The sequence below is a fragment of the Schistocerca americana genome, chromosome 2 (assembly GCF_021461395.2).
Source record: "Schistocerca americana isolate TAMUIC-IGC-003095 chromosome 2, iqSchAmer2.1, whole genome shotgun sequence".
Classification (NCBI taxonomy): Eukaryota; Metazoa; Arthropoda; class Insecta; order Orthoptera; family Acrididae; genus Schistocerca; species Schistocerca americana.
This window is the reverse complement of record NC_060120.1, coordinates 245,211,857-245,228,270: the sequence shown is the minus strand read 5'-3', so window position 1 is coordinate 245,228,270 and position 16,414 is coordinate 245,211,857. Positions and strand designations below refer to the sequence as shown.

General features: G+C 44.1%; 1 protein-coding gene and 1 pseudogene across 1 annotated transcript in view; one reads left to right on the top strand and one right to left on the bottom strand.

Moving 5' to 3' along the window:
• LOC124593923 (inter-alpha-trypsin inhibitor heavy chain H4-like) overlaps positions 1-16,414 on the bottom strand; it is a 209,945-nt gene that overhangs the window by 128,181 nt on the left and 65,350 nt on the right. The window lies entirely within an intron of this gene.
• On the top strand, positions 2,687-2,804 carry LOC124597036 (annotated as a pseudogene).

The following is a 16,414-nucleotide window of genomic DNA, read 5'->3' as shown; positions in this document are numbered from 1 at the left end:
TTTAGAACAAATATCGGAATGGTGCGATAAGTGGCAGTTGGCCTTAAATAACGAAAAGTGTGAGGGCATCCACATGAGTACTAAAAGGAACGCGTTAAACTTCGGTTACACGATAAATCAGTCTAATCCAAAAGCCGTAAATTCAACTAAATACCTAGGTATTACAATTACGAACAATTTAAATTCGAAAGGAACACACAGAAAATGTTGTGGGGAAGGCTAACCAAACACTGCGTTTTATTGGCAGGACACTTAACTTCTGAGGTCATCAGTCCCCTGGAACTTGGAACTACTTGCACCTAACTAATCTAAGGACACCACACACATCCATGCTCGAGGCCGGATTCGAACCTGCGCCGTAGCGGTCGTGCGGTTCCAGACAAGCACCTAGAACCGCTCGGCCACGCCGGCCGCCTCTGCGCCACACTAAGCCTACCGTCAACTCTTACCAACCGAAATCTGGACTCATTTGACCAGGCCACGGTCTGCCAGTCATCCAGGGTACAACCGATATGATCACAAGCCAAGAGAAGCGCTGCAGTCGGCGTCATGCTGTTAGCAAAAGCATTCACGTCGATTATCTACTGCCATAGCCCATTAACGTCAAATTTAGCATCAGATTTCACTGCACTATCCTAACTGATGTTCGTTGCAACTGCCACATTGATTTCTGCAGTTATTTCACGCAATGCTATTTGTCTGTTAGCACTGACAACTTTATGCAACCGCCGCTGCTCTCGATCGTCTGTAGATCTCGGAATATTGAATTCCCTAACGATCTCCGAAATGGAAAGTACTATGCTTCTAGCTCCTACTACCATTCCGTGTGCGACGTCTGTTAACTCCCGTCGTGCAGCCGTTATCACTTCGGGAACCTTTTCACATGAATCACCTGAGTACAAGTTGAAACTTCTCATTTAATTTTCTGCATATATATAGCTGAGTGAAATTGAACATACTGTCTCTTTGCTTGTCTTTATCGTTTCAACACCGACCTACAGAATTTGTCCTGACAAACAGAACTCAAACTTTTCCTATTCATTAATTACTCACAATATTCAAGGATAACGCGATCTGACTGCTTTAAAATTGATAACCTGACTTCAAATAATTAATACAAAAGAATGGCCCTGAATTAGTAGAAATCCTAACAATACGTTTCATAAGTCACTTACCTCCCAAAAATCTACATTACACGAACTACAGCAATGCCGCAAGCACCAATACTACCAGCTAAATAAAAGCTTCTAACTACTGAAGGCTCTAACTACTGATAGTCGTGTGGTTAGCAAAGGAAAGATTTTGTTGCAGAGCAAACAATGTATTTACTTTAAGAATGTGACAACCAGTCCAAAAATTATATAATCATCAGTAATGAATCTCAATGACGGATATACATTCAGACCGTCTGCTCGCTCTGATACTGCAAACCTCAAACACTGCTAATTATTAACCTGTAACCTCCATCACTGCTGACTACTCACTCCCAACTTCCATCACTGCTGGCTGTTCACCTCCAAGTGCCACCACCGCTGACTTAACTTCCAACTGCTAGTGCGACCAGCCATAGAGTCTCTTGCAGAGTGCACACAGCGCTGTCAGAGATATTAATGCAGGGCGCTACATAGCGCTGCCAACATACAAACACATAAACAGCATGCTTACAAAGTGACAGCTCCGCCAATGCACTGTCCTTTTATGCCTTGTGTACGCGGTACTTCCGCAGTCAGAATATGTGCATATCGCTATATGATGACTTGTCACCCCAGTGTATATCCAATGTCAGTGAAGTGGAATGTTCTAAAAATCGAACACCTATATGTAGAAGAACATTAGCAGTGAAGTGCGTGGGAAACAAAACACTGTGAGGCTACTGGTAAACACCGTGTGTGTGTGTGTGTGTGTGTGTGTGTGTGTGTGTGTGTGTGTGTGTGTGAATCAAAAAAATGGTTCAAATGGCTCTGAGCACTATGGGACTTATCTTCTGAGGTCATCAGTCCCCTAGAACTTAGAACTACTTAAACCTAACTAACCTAAGGACATCACACACACCCATGCCCGAGGCAGGATTCGGACCTGCGACCATAGCGGTCGCGCGGCTCCAGACTGTAGCGCCTAGAACCGCTCGGCCACTCCGGCCGGCTGTGTCAATCAGCGAGCAGTTACGTTGCGCTTGTGTGTTTACGCGTATCTTCTTTACAACATGGCCCAGAAACGACATCTGGATGACTCCACTAGGGGAGGAATCATGTGGAAGGTGGAAGAAGGACAAAGTGTGACTGTTGCAGCCCAGGAATTCGGAATTGCACACAGTGTTGTTTCACGCGCATGGGGAGCATTCCGAATCACAGGCACTTTTATCCGAACGAGAAGAGCTGATCTACGAAGGGGCCCATGTCAAACAGTGGGTGCAATTGCAACCGCATTTAACAGGACTGAAAGTCACCCAATCTCACGCTCCATAGCGTCACGGCGACTGCGTGGGGGTAGTCTGTTTTCCCGATAACCAGTACGTTGTGTTCCGTTAACCTCGCACATCGGCGACACAGTCTGCGACAGTGCCAAGAGCATAGGGACTTGATCAACGAGGTGTGGTGTCGAGTGCTCTTCTCGGATGAGAGCTGATTCAGTCTGGGTATTGATTCCGAACGTACTTCATATGACGAGAGGTAGGAAAATGTAATAAGCCAACGGCCTTGCCGTTGTGGTAACACCGGTTCCCGTCAGATCACCTAAGTTAAGCGCTGTCGGGCTGGGCTAGCACTTGGATGGGTGACCATCCGGTCTACCGAGCGCTATTGGCAAGCTGGATGCACTCGCCGCTTGTGACGCAAACTGAGGAGCTACTCGATGAAGAAGTAGCGGCTCCCGTCTCGTAAACAGATACGGCCGCGAGAGCGGTGTGCTGATCACATACCCCTCCGTAACTGCATCTAGTGACGTCTATTGGCTCAGGATGACACGGCGGTCGGTCGGAACCATTGGGCCTTTATGGCCTCTTAGAGCGGAGTTAGCTTTCTTTTGCTCTTTTATGTTAATGAAAACGTAATGCATCAGGAACATGATCGTTTTGGTGGTTCAGGTGTTAACGGTATGAGAAGGCACAATGTTGTATGAGCATACCGACCTTCAGATTTTCGAAAACGGTACACTCACCGGTCAGTGTTTTCGTGGCACTGTACTCCTTCACCCGGTGTGTCTCTTCAGGGCTGTATTAGGACCTGACTTCAGTTTTGTGGATGACAATGTGCGACTGCATTGAACAGCACAGATGGAACAGCTGTGGGAAGAAGAGCATATTGAGCGAATGTATCAGCCTTCCTGATCCCCCGGGCTTAAATCCCATCGAGCACTTGCGGGGTACCTTGGGGAGACGTATCGCAGCATGTCCACATGCACCAACGACCATCCACCAGAAGTCAACTGCACTACTTGAAGAATGGCGTACCCTACCACAAGAAAGCCTTACTAAAGTCGCGGCCATCACGACAGCAAGTTGCAGACCGTACGCTGCCTCCCGTGATCACACACCCTGTTGTCAATCATGTCCCGCCGCCTGCAGTGTAAATGGGGCCATCACGAATCGCGATCACATCAGTGCAATTATTGCCTTTCAATGAGCGCGTCATTTCTATTCGGGACTTCACAAATCGAGTCACATAACTGAGACGATTTGTAATTTCCTGTCAGAGGGGTCACAATTAGTAATAATTTACGGTAAGTCCTCGAGTAAAACGTGATTTCTGGCGTTCCCCAACGTAGTGTTATAGGCCCTTTCCTGTTCCTTATCTGTATAAACGAGTTGTGAGACAATCTGAGTAGCCGTCTCAGGTTGTTTGCAGATGACGCTGTCGTTTATCGGCTAATAAAGTCATCAGAAGATCAAAACAAATTGCAAAACGATTTAGAAAAGATATCTGAATGGTGCGAAAATTGGCAGTTGACCCTAGATAACGAAAACTGTGAGGTCATCCACATGAGTGCTAAAAGCAATTCGTTAAACTTCGGTTACACGATAAATCAGTCTAATCTAAAAGCCATAAATTCAACTAAATAACCAGGTATTACAATCACGAACAACTAAGAGCCATAAATTCAACTAAATATCCAGATATTACAATCACGAACAACTTAAATTGGAAGGAAGACATAGAAAATGTTGTGGGGAAGGCTAACAAAAGACTGCGTTTTATTGGCAGGACACTTCGAAAATGAAACAGATCAACTAAGGAGACTGCCTACACTACGATTGTCCGTCCTCTTTTAGAATACTGCTGCGCGGTGTGGGATCCTTGCCAGATAGGAGTGACGGAGTATATCGAAAAAGTTCAAAGAAGGGCAGCACGTTTTGTATTATTGCCAAAATATGGGAGAGGGTGTCACAAATGATACGGGACTTGCGGTGGACATCATTACACGACTGGCCATTAAAATTGCCACACCACGAAGATGACGTGCTACAGACGCGAAATTTAACTGGCAGGAAGAAGATACTGTGATGTGCAAGTGATCAGCTTTTCAGAGCATTCACACAAGGTTGGCGCAAGTGGCGACACCTAGAACGTGCCGCCATGAGGAAAGTTTCCAACCGATTTCTCATACACAAACAGCAGTTGACCGGCGTTGCCTGGTGAAACGTTGTTGTGATGCCTCGTGTAAGGAGTAGAAATGCGTACCATCACGTTTCTGACTTTGATTAAGGTCAGATTGTAGCCTATGGCGATTGCGGTTTATCGTATCGTGACATTGCTGCTCGCGTTGGTCGAGATCCAATGTCTGTTAGCAGAATATGGAGTCGGTGGTTTGAGGAGGGTAATACGGAACGCCGTGATGGATCCCAACGGCCTCGTATCACTAGCAGTCGAGATGACAGGGATCTTATCCGCATGGCTATAACGGATCGTGCAGCCACGTCTCGATCCATGTGTCAACAGATGAGGGCATTTGCAAGACACTAACCATCGGCACGAACAGTCCGACGACGTTTGCAGCAGCATGGACTATCAGCTCTGAGACCATGGCTGCGGTTACCCTTGACTCTGCACCACAGACAGGAGCGCCTGCGATGGTGTACTCAACGACGAACCTGGGTGCACGAATGGCAAACAGCTATTTTTTTCGGATGAATTCAGGTTCTGTTTACAGCATCATGATGGTCGCATCCGTGCGCATCCCTGCGAAACCCTACATTTCAGCAGGATAATGCACGACCGCATGCTGCAGGTCCTGTACGGGCCTTTCTGGATACAGGAAGCGTTCGACTGCTGCCCTGGCCAGCACATTATCCAGATCTCTCACCAATTGAAAACGTCTCGTCAATGGCGGCCGAGCAACTGGCTCATCGCAATACGCCAGTCACTACTCTTGATAAGTTGTGGTATCGTATTGAAGCTGCATGGGCAGCTGTACCTGTACACGCCATCCAAGCTCTGTTTGACTCAATGCCCAGGCGTATCAAGGCCGTTATTACGGTCACAGGTGGTTGTTCTGGGTACTGATTTCTCAGGTTCTTTGGACCCAAACTGCATGAATATGTAATCACATGTCAGTTCTAGTATAATATATTTGTCCAATGAATACTTGTTTATCATTTGCATTTCTTCTTGGTGTAGCAATTTCAATGGCCAGTAGTGTAAAAGAAAGGCGTTTTCCGTTGCGACGGAATCCTCTCACGAAATTCCAATCACCAACTTTCTCCTCCGAATGCGAAAATATTTTGTTGACACCGACCTACATAGGGAAAAAGGATCACCACGATAAAATAAGGGAAATCAGAGCTCGTACATAAAGATATAGGTGTTCATTCTTTCCGCGCGCTATACGAGATTGGAATAATAGAGAACTGTGAAGGTGGTCCGATGAACCCTCTGCCAGGCACTTAAATGTTATTTGCAGAGTACCCGGGTAGATGTAGATGTATTTCTTTCAGTTACCTTCTGTATTATAGTGTAGCAGTTCTTTCTGAGTACTGCCCAACTTTCATCCAGCTGTTATGGTTTGTACAGCTATACCACGTAAAAGTTACTTTCGTCCTTACGTTTTGCACACTAGTGTAGCTTGTGCACTGAAAGACATTAAGAATACATTGAGAACACAGTAAGTTTATACCGAGATTCTTTTGTTTATTAGTTTTTTTTTTTTTTTTTTTTTGCCTACCCACCCAAGGTATTGGATTGTGTGTTGCTATTCCCATTCACTTTGTAGCTCTATAATCACTCCGCGACCACAAAATTTCTGTGCAAACTGCCGAGAGGATCTAACGAATATCCTTTGCTCTAGACCATTTATATTTAGATTAAGGTGCGTGGTTAATACCGCAGAAGAATCGTTGAGCTTCACTTGTCTATCGACCGTATCCTACGCAAGAATTTCAGCTTGTCACATTGGTACAATCAATGCAACGAGTAATTAATTTGTCTCAGGCGGTGAACGACTCAGGGGTACTACCACAATCGGAGTTTAAAACAACCATTACAGACATTATGATACAACAATAGACTTCCACAGAAAGTAAAAATTATTTCTTCTCACAATTTAGTTCGCAGTTTAATGAAAGCCTGAGGGTCTTTTCAGTTTACTGCTTCTCTGTACGAGCAGTATTTTTAAAACATGTGAAAGACATGAGACTAGAAACAAGAAAGTTTAAAATCTATTACTGTAAGTCGTGCCAGCTCTCTTGTAGATAAAGCCGGAAAATCGTTCGTTGGTCCACGTTCGCAAAATCGGAGAAACTCACTTCTGAACCTGGAGCGCCCGCACGTATACATAGCATTCCAGAACATGCTGATTTAAAGGAAAGTCCCATACCTTTTAGGGCGAAAAAAACCTATATATTTTCAAAAAGTAGGATGCGAACCAAGAATATTTCAGTTCACAGTCCGCATTTCCATCCACTACATTACAGTTGATAGACATTAGTTGGGTCAAGAAGACTCAGATTTATAAATCAGAACTGAAACCTAGACATCTGGATGAAGAAAGTGGCGCCAAATCTACTGAAAGAGTAGCAGTTCATGGGAGGCGACTTCTTTAAGAGAGTGTTTTCTGGCATATTTTAAAGTGGTTTCCAAACGATAGAAACGAAAGGGGGATCGTAAAATTTTCGAGAAAGTGGACCACGCAGGTGATTGTGGTTATAATAGCTCCGATTAGCAGGTTGTAGCTGGATGAATCTGCACTGTAACTGAAGAGCCTTAGCATGAATTAGGATGGGCCTTGCATGAATTAGGAGGGAAATCGGTGCACGTAAAAAGATAACGAGAGCAGCAGCTGGCCTATAAAGAGAACCTCTCTTTCTCAACGAGGAAATTGAGCAACGCTTTCTTTTTTCGTGTGGACGAGCAGCTAATATTCGTAAGAGATGGGGATTAAGCTGGTTGTATGCGAAGTGCCTTGGCGCTCGACTGAAAGTAAACTGCTTTGCATTCACTGTGTGAAGGCTAGCCAATACGTCTGGAGCAATGGCGAGGGGAAGAGCGAACATCTTACGAAACTGGGTCAGCGTAATATTCACACCATCTTTGCCAGACGAGCAGTGTGAAATCTGGTTCTACTTTTCCTCTTCAGCGCTTTCGCATTTATTAGTTCAGATGTTTACTACCACCAACAGAGTAAGTACTACACGCATTCTAGTCAAATTTTTGGGATTCGAGGTCCGCCAGTTACGCAAAACATCGTTTTGCTGAGTACCAAAACATGTTTCGGCACGTAAGTAAATACGAAAATAGGCGCGAAAACATCGTGAAAAACTAAATTACACTCTAAAAGATAGGTTAACTCTCAGTAAAAAAAACCTCTCATCAACATCGTTTGGTTGCAGATGACAAGCTACGTGTAATAATTAACACAAAAGTGGTCCAGAAAATTGATGTTCACCAAATGTAAAGGTATTTACAAAAAGAAACGATCTGTTGTTTGAACTAAAAATGCAGATAATTTTATAATCATGTAACAAAAATGTTCACATTGCAGAATAAATAAGAACGAAAACCCACTGATGATGGCACAGTGGTGCCGATACATGTTTTGGTACTGAGAAAAACGCAGTTTTGCGTAACTGGCGGACCTCAAATCCCAAAAATTTTAACTGCAAACACGGCCAATACAAGGAGCTGCAAATCAAAAGATGGATATTCTAGTCAAAATCTATCTCTGACATTGTTTGTCGCTTCAGGAATCACGCGTCAGATAGACGCTTAGTGGCTTAAGAACACGACAAGGCACCAGATGCGATGTCGGTCCTCGGTTTCTGAAGCCAGAGCGAATGTTTATTTCTGTACAGTGCTGGCTGAATTGCAGAAGTTGTGTATTGTGTCTCTCTCCTTCAAAAATACTCATAAAACTTAGTTCCACTTTTAATAAACAAAAAGCAGTGCCTATCTGGATACTATGCTGTACGTAAAGTGAAATGTTAAAATAATCTCCCTTACTCGTTTGTTAAGTGATTATTATTGGTTAACTGTGAACAGTTGTGTTAAGAAATTATTATAATTAATTGTGAACTAATTATTTCGGCTTCATGGGGTCAAAGCCGGCCGCTGTGGCCGAGCGGCTCTAGGCGCTTCAGTCCGGAACCGCGCTACTGCTACGGTCGCAGGTTCCAATCTTGCCTCGGGCATGGATATGTGTGATGTCCTTAGGTTAGTTAGGTTTAAGTAGTTCTAAGTCTAGGTGACTGATGACCTCAGAATTTAAGTCCCATAGTGCTTAGAGCCATGGAGTCAAACTGGGAAGACAGTTACCTTAGAGAGACAATATTATGAGGAACTCCCGCAATCGTACCAACATATAACTGTAGTGTTTACTTCAACTCTCTTCCTACATTTCTCTTAATTTGTAAAATAGTAGTTGCATGTTCCCATTCATTCAGTGCATTTTTTGTGTTCCCCAGATTCTGATTTCTCGCGAAATAAGTAATTTGAATTGCGAAGTGGAAGTGTAAAAGCCATTATGCTGCGTGCTCGCGAGCCCATCATAAATATGCTTTGTTCTAATATGAATATGGCTCTGAGCACTATGCGACTTAACTTCTGAGGTCATCAGTCGCCTAGAACTTAGGTTTAATTAGTTCTAACTAACCTAAGGACATCACACACAGCCATGCCTGAGGCAGGATTCGAACCTGCGACCATAGCGGTCGCTCGGCTCCAGACTGTAGCGCCCAGAACCGCATGGCCACTCCGGCCGGCTTGTTCTAATTGGTCGAGAACCGCAGCAAGCGTTGCATTCATATCTGACAGCTGCTGTTCACATGTTTGGGGCCGCTTTGTTTAAGGTATTAAGCAAGCTGCTTACGCTAGGTCCGTCATCGAATTTTGAATGTTGGGTCCATTTCCAGGTGTATGCACGTTTATTGTTCAACGACGTTGATACTGTACTGTACATTAATGTGACCATCCCGTCAAAAGCCTGACTAACCACCTTTTGCAGCGCTAACTGCTGCGAGTCCTGTAAAAATAGAGTCAGTGAGAATCTGCAAGTTACCGACAGTTGTGCTAGTTTCACGGTTGAAGTTCCATGGCGCGAGCATCCTGGTCGAGGTGGTCCCACAGATTCTCGGTTGACTTTAAATCCGGGAAGTTTGGTGGTCAGGAGGGTACGAAAAACGCTTCCTGGTGGTCGTCTAACCACACTCGTAGACTGCGAGGTGTGTGATACATTGCGTTGTCCTCCTGGTAGATGCCATCGTGCCGAACTGCATGTAGAGAGCGGACATGGTCCCCAAGGATAGATGCACACTTGCGTTGATCCAGTGTGGCTTTCAGGATGATGTGATCACTCAAGGAATGACAAGAAAACAATCGATCACTTCTCCGACCTCGACCCTTCTGACAATTGTTTCAGGGTTTTTGCCATCTCTCCGATGCAGTATAAAAACTCGATTCATCTGAAATGGACACTTGTCACCCAGTTGATATCTAGTTCGGTATTAACGTGCAAACTCCAGCCCTCTTCAGCATGGATGCGTGAACCAAGCGCCTGCTGCTGAGGCCCATATACAGCAACGTACGCTAAACTTTCGTTGAGGAGATGCTGTTGATAGTGTCTTGGTTCATCTGGACGGTTAGCTGCTCAATAGTTGCATCTCTGCAGTTGTGTCTGCGCCGGTCTTCGATAGCGCCATCCGGCCGTGCACGGTATATTTTAACCACGGCTGCACGCTAACAGTTTACAAACTCAGCCGTTTCTGAAACGCTTCTTCTCTTGGCCGGAAATGCAAATAATCATTCCCATCCGGACGTCAGATAATTCTTCCGCATAACGACTTCATTGTATTCCACGTCACCCCGACACCCACTGTATACCCATCAAGGCTATTATTGCCATCTGCTGGTAGTGAGTGATTACTGAACGTTGAAGTTGAACATAGGCGATTGTCAGATTAACGTGACTGGACTGTCTGTTTATATACTTGTTGAACCTTTATTTAGAATGAAGGAATGTTTGTTTGGCGGCCGCTGTGGCCGTGCGGTTCTAGGCGCTTCTGTCCGGAACCGCGCTGCTGCTACGGTCGCAAGTTAGAATCCTGCCTTGAACATGGATGTGTGTGACGTCCTTAGGTAAGTTAGGTTTAAGTAGTTCTAAGTCTAGGGGACTGATGACCTCAGAATGATGTTAAGTCCTATAGTGCCTAGAGCCATTGAAAGTAGGCTGTTTACGTGTTTATATTGGTAACGCCACGTAGCGCTCTGCATGAAAATCACTGGCTGTGCTGTGTGCAGTCTGTGACTGGTTGGCATTGTTGAAATATTCTCTATTGTAGTGGGCAGTTGGATGTGAACGATGCATAGCTTTGCGCAGTTGGAGGTGAGCCGCCAGCATTGGTCGATGTGGGGAGAGAGATGGCAGAGTTTTGAGAGCGGACGATCTGGACGTCTGTCAGTCAGAAAAAGGAAATTTGTAAGACTGGATGTCACGAACTGATTATATATATCTCGGGGCGGTTAGTAGACCCGCAACCGAGCGCCTCCCCAGGTGGCGGATAGGGGAATGCCTCCTAGATATAGGTGGTACCGAGGAAATGAAATACTCGGGGCGGACCAAAACTACTAGTAGCGTCTGTTCCCACAGTAGGCGGCTACAAAAGGCGTCTGCTCCACATGTCAGTGGCGGCCTCAACCAACCTCCTGATCTGGAAAGTCAGGTTGTACTCGGCAGCTTGCCATACATCCAACTACTAAACATCATGATGGTACAACGAGAAAAATCTCATTACCCCGGGTCCCAGTCAATAGACTGGGATTGTCGTGAGCATCGGATTCCGGGGGCTCACGGACATCATGAGAAGAATCGGAGCTTCTCAAACTCCCTCAACACCAAGCGCAAACACTACATCGGCACACTCAACGTGAACACACTGATGAAGACAGGAAAGATGAAACAACTGACAGACACTCTCGAAAAATTTCAAATCAAAATATGTGCACTGCAAGAAACACGATTCACAGACGAAGACCATTTCAACACGGAGAATTTCAGAATATACAAAGGAAAACCATCGAGACAACTGAAAAACCTAAGGCTTTTTGGCACAGGATTTGCAGTACACAGGTCCATCACGGACAGCATAATCGACTTTTCGTCACCAAACGAAAGAATCAGCACCATCACAGTGAAATCAGCCAATAAATCCTACACAATAATCAACGCACATGCACCAACTAATGACTACAACAGGAAAAACCCTGACGAAATTGATGACTTCTGGACGACAATGGAAGAAACTATCAGAAAAATTCCTGCACATAGAGTCAAAATAATACTGGGAGACTTCAACGCCAAACTCGGAAAAGAAAAGATATACAGACATATCACAGGAAAACATACTCCACACAAGGACACCAACAAAAACGGAAAACATCTGATAGACTTTTGCAAAAGCCACGACCTCGCCATTATGTCAACAAAATTCAAGAAACCAACACGAAAACTTACCACATGGAAATTCCCCAGCGGAAAGCAAGAACTACAAATCGACCACGTAATAGTGCAGAAAGACTCACAAAAAGAAATTTTGAACATAGACACCCGTAAAGGCTACTTCGACTCAGACCACCACCTACTACAGATCAGGATTCGTCTTTTGCCCAAGAAAAAGCTCCAGAAGAACAAAATTGTTAGACCAGATCCAGAATACGTTACTTTAAACCAGACACAAATATTACACAAAATTAAAATGGAGAAAACGACAGACTGGACACAACTTTCACGAAGAATCCGAGAGGCCATGAAACTAGCACAAGCACCACGAACACGGAAACACCGTTGGTGGAACCACACATGTGACCAAGCTATTGACCAACGAATCAGTGCATGGAAAAAATTTAGTTGCCATAAATCCCAAGAGAATTGGATGAACTTCTTGAAAACACAGAAGCAATCAAGCAAAATCATTCGCAGTGAAAAACGACAGTATGACAAACGGCGACTGACAGAGATCGAATCGGACTTCATGAAGAACAATACAAGAAACTTCTACAGAACGTTCAGAGAAAATATGACTGGATATCAACCACCCAACTTGTGCTTCAGAAGACCGGATGGAACCCTAGAAACCAATACTAAAAACAATTGTGACATTCTGGCAAAGTACTTTGAAAAACTGCTCAACACGGACCCCCCCCATGGAAGAAATGATGACAGAAACGAGCACATACAATCCAGATAGTGAACCTCCAACTCTAGAAGAAGTTAAAGAAATAATAAAGTTACTCAAGAATCGTAGAGCACCAGGAGAAGATGGCATCATCGCGGAAATCTGGAAGTTACAAGACCCAGAACTCACCAAAGACATCCACAGGATCTTGGAAGACATCTGGAAGACCATGAAAATTCCTGACGACTGGAAAACTGCCCTGATACACCCACTACACAAAAAAGGTGACAAGACTAACCCGAACAACTACAGAGGAATATCCCTACTACCGGTCACATACAAGATCCTCTCTAAAGCTTTACTGAACAGACTAGAATACCAAACCGACCACTTGATTGGGGAATACCAAGCAGGCTTCCGTAAAGGGCGGTCTTGTGCGGAACAAATTTGGAACCTGAAAATGATTTTACAACACAAACAGAACCTGATCATTACCTTTGTTGACTTCAAAAAGGCGTACGACTCTATCGACCGGAAAACTCTTCAAAATTCTAGCAGAATACAAAGTAGACAACAAAACACGGGCTATCATAGAGCAAAATTTAACCAACACGACCTCCAAAGTAAAGTTCTGTGGGGAACTATCAGAGCCCTTCGAAATTCGCACAGGTGTCCGACAAGGCGATGGCCTCTCACCTCTCCTTTTCAATCTGGTGTTAGATAAGGTCATAAAAGAATGGGAAACATCACAACAGGGGATAACCTTAGGAAACCTACAGATTAAATGCCTGGCTTTTGCAGACGATTTGGCAATTGTCACGAAAGGTATAAAGGAAACAAAAGACGCTATTGAAAAACTGCACGAAATCGCTTCCAAAACTGGACTACAGATCTCTTACGAAAAGACACAGTTTATGAGCACAAAGAAACTCTCATCTCTGAACACAAAGTATGGCACGATTTACAAAACAGCAAACTTCAAATACCTCGGTGAAACACTACAAATGAGTGGACATAACAGAGACTCAAATGAAGAAAGAAAGACTAAACTGGACAAGGCATACAAAGTAGTGTGGAATCATTACAACAAGAAGTCTATCTCACAAAAAGCCAAATTACGCCATTACGACACGGTGGTGCTCCCCGAGGCACTATATGCAGCAGAGACCACACTAATCCGAGGGCATACACGTATCAGACAATTAGAAAAAGTAGAACGGAAAATACTTAGGAAAATATTTGGCGCAACTAACAACAATGGAATATGGATCAAGAAACCTACAGAGGAACTGTACAAACATACGGAGACAATCACAGAAAAGATTAGAAAACGCAGACTACAATTCTATGGACACCTATACAGAATGCCATCACACAGGCTGATCAAACAGATCTTTGACTGGGTAACCACTAGAAACAACAAATGGGTGGCAGAGGTAGAAAACGACCTGAACCAGCTCAACATAACAGCAGACACAATAAACGACAGAATAAAGTTCAGAAACATCATTAAGAAAAGTAAACTACATGAGATACAATGCGACAAACGAACAGGCATAAAATGGACCGAAGAACGAAAGCAAGATCACAGCCAGAAGATGAAAGAAATATGGGCAACCAAAAAGGCAATCAAGATGAAGCCGAAGACACGAAGCCGACAAGAAGCATGGACAGAGGACCGGAAACAGAAACACAGCGAGCGAATGAGGGAAGTTTGGGCAGCAAGGAAGGCAGCAAAAGGAACTGGCCATGTAGTTTAGTCCAAATGCGCTCTTTAAGGGCAAAACACCAATAATATATATATATATATATATATATATATATATATATATATATATATATGACTTTTGAACTCTATTAAGGTAAATACATTGTTTATTCTCTGTCAAAATCTTTCATTTGCTATGTTTGCCTATCAGTAGTTAGTGCCTTCAGTAGTTAGAATCTTTTATTTAACTGGCAGTATTGGCGCTCGCTGTATTGCAGTAGTTTGAGTAACCAAGATTTTTGTGAGGTAAGTGATTCATGGAAGGTATAGGTTATTGTTAGTCAGGGCCATTCTTTTGTAGAGATATTGAAAGTCAGATTGCGTTGCGCTAAAAATATTGTGTGTCAGTTTAGTGATGATCAGAATAAGTAAAGAGAGAAATGTCTGAGTACGTTCAGTTTTGCTCAGCTGTTTGAAAATCAAATAACGTAAGGGGGTTATCAGCACAGTAATTCACTAAGTTGTCTACGGGGAAGTTTCACCATTTGAACCATTTTTTTTACGCTTGTTTAATTTTGCTTTTGTGTGCACGGGTAACAGTACAGGTCGAGTAAATGACTACCGCTTTACTGAATGAGCTGTACAGTAATTTCTTTCCTATTACGTCAGAATCCCACACGTGGAATTGATCACTCTTGACTATTATACTCAAGTTCACTCACTACTTCCATATTACTAGTAACCCACGCCCCCTCCAATTTTTTAAAGAATTTGAGTCCCATATAAGCAAGATTACGCCAGCACTTTATTACATGGTCATTTACACCATTTTAATTAAAAGGCTAACCTTCACATTGTGTAAGATATGTTTAGTACAGTCTGATAGAAGATTATGTAGACAGTTCAAGCCAGCTGTACCAACAGAGTTATTTAATTACGTAAATTGAAACTGGAGGGTTGAGATAGGAAAGGAAAGGGAAGGGACAGGAGTATTGATGTCAGCTGCATCGGGACTTTATGCGGAATGAGAGAGGACGAGTGAAAGTGTGTGGCAGGCTGGGATTCGAACCCAGGGTCTCTTGCTGAGTAGGAAGTTGCGTTAACCACTGCGCCACCGGGACTCAATGTTTATCGCACTTTCGCGGATCATCTCCGCACACCTCTCGGCCGACCCACACTGCCACCTAGCGACACCTATCTTACAAACCAGTAATATAAAACTTATTTAAGTTGCTTCAATACTAAATTGCACTAGGCCAGTCTGAATTCTTTTCTTTTTGGCTAACAAATTCACCCTGACATTAATAGGCCATCCAATGTCATTCTCGAAAAATTTATAACGCGAAGTTATATTCTCACGAAAAAGTGCGATCTCGCATATAAATATATATTTAGCGCTACTATGCAACCCGATAAGGTATTTTAAGCAGGTGACAGTTACAACAGCGTCTATAATAGGCGTAGAAAACAGTTAACCTATCAGGAGTCATTTCGTTACAGGCTGGATCCGTACTTTTCTGCCGGCCGGAGTGGCCGTGTGGTTCTAGGCGGTACAGTCTGGAGACGCGTGACCGCTACGGTCGCAGGTTCGAATCCTACCTCGGCATGGATGTGTGTGATGTCCTTAGGTTAGTTAGGTTTAAGTAGTTCTAAGTTCTAGGGGACTGATCATCACTGATGACCACAGCAGTAAAGTCCCATAGTGCTCAGAGCCATTTGAACGTACTTTTCTCCTGTTTTTCGTTTAAGGTATGGTACTCCTCTTTGCTATCTTGTCTAGAAGATGAGAATCCGTGTTCGTCATATGGTACAAAATTAGATCATGCAAGTCTTTTCATGCCACGAGTAAACGGTCGGACGTCGAAGCGCTAGAGAGACCAGCCGATCTGATTACGGAGAGTGCCGGCGGTGATTTTGCCGCTTTCGGGGCAGTAGCGCCGAGGACTGGACTACAAGGTCACATTTCGCGGAGCCCAGCTGAGCTCTTCCTGGAATTCCCGAGATGCGATCTGGCGCGGCACGCTCCTTTGTTTTTGCCGGTGGGGGCAGCGCGGGCGCGACAGGGGGTCAGAATTCCGGGCGCCCCCTCCCCCCCCCCCCCGCCCCCTCCA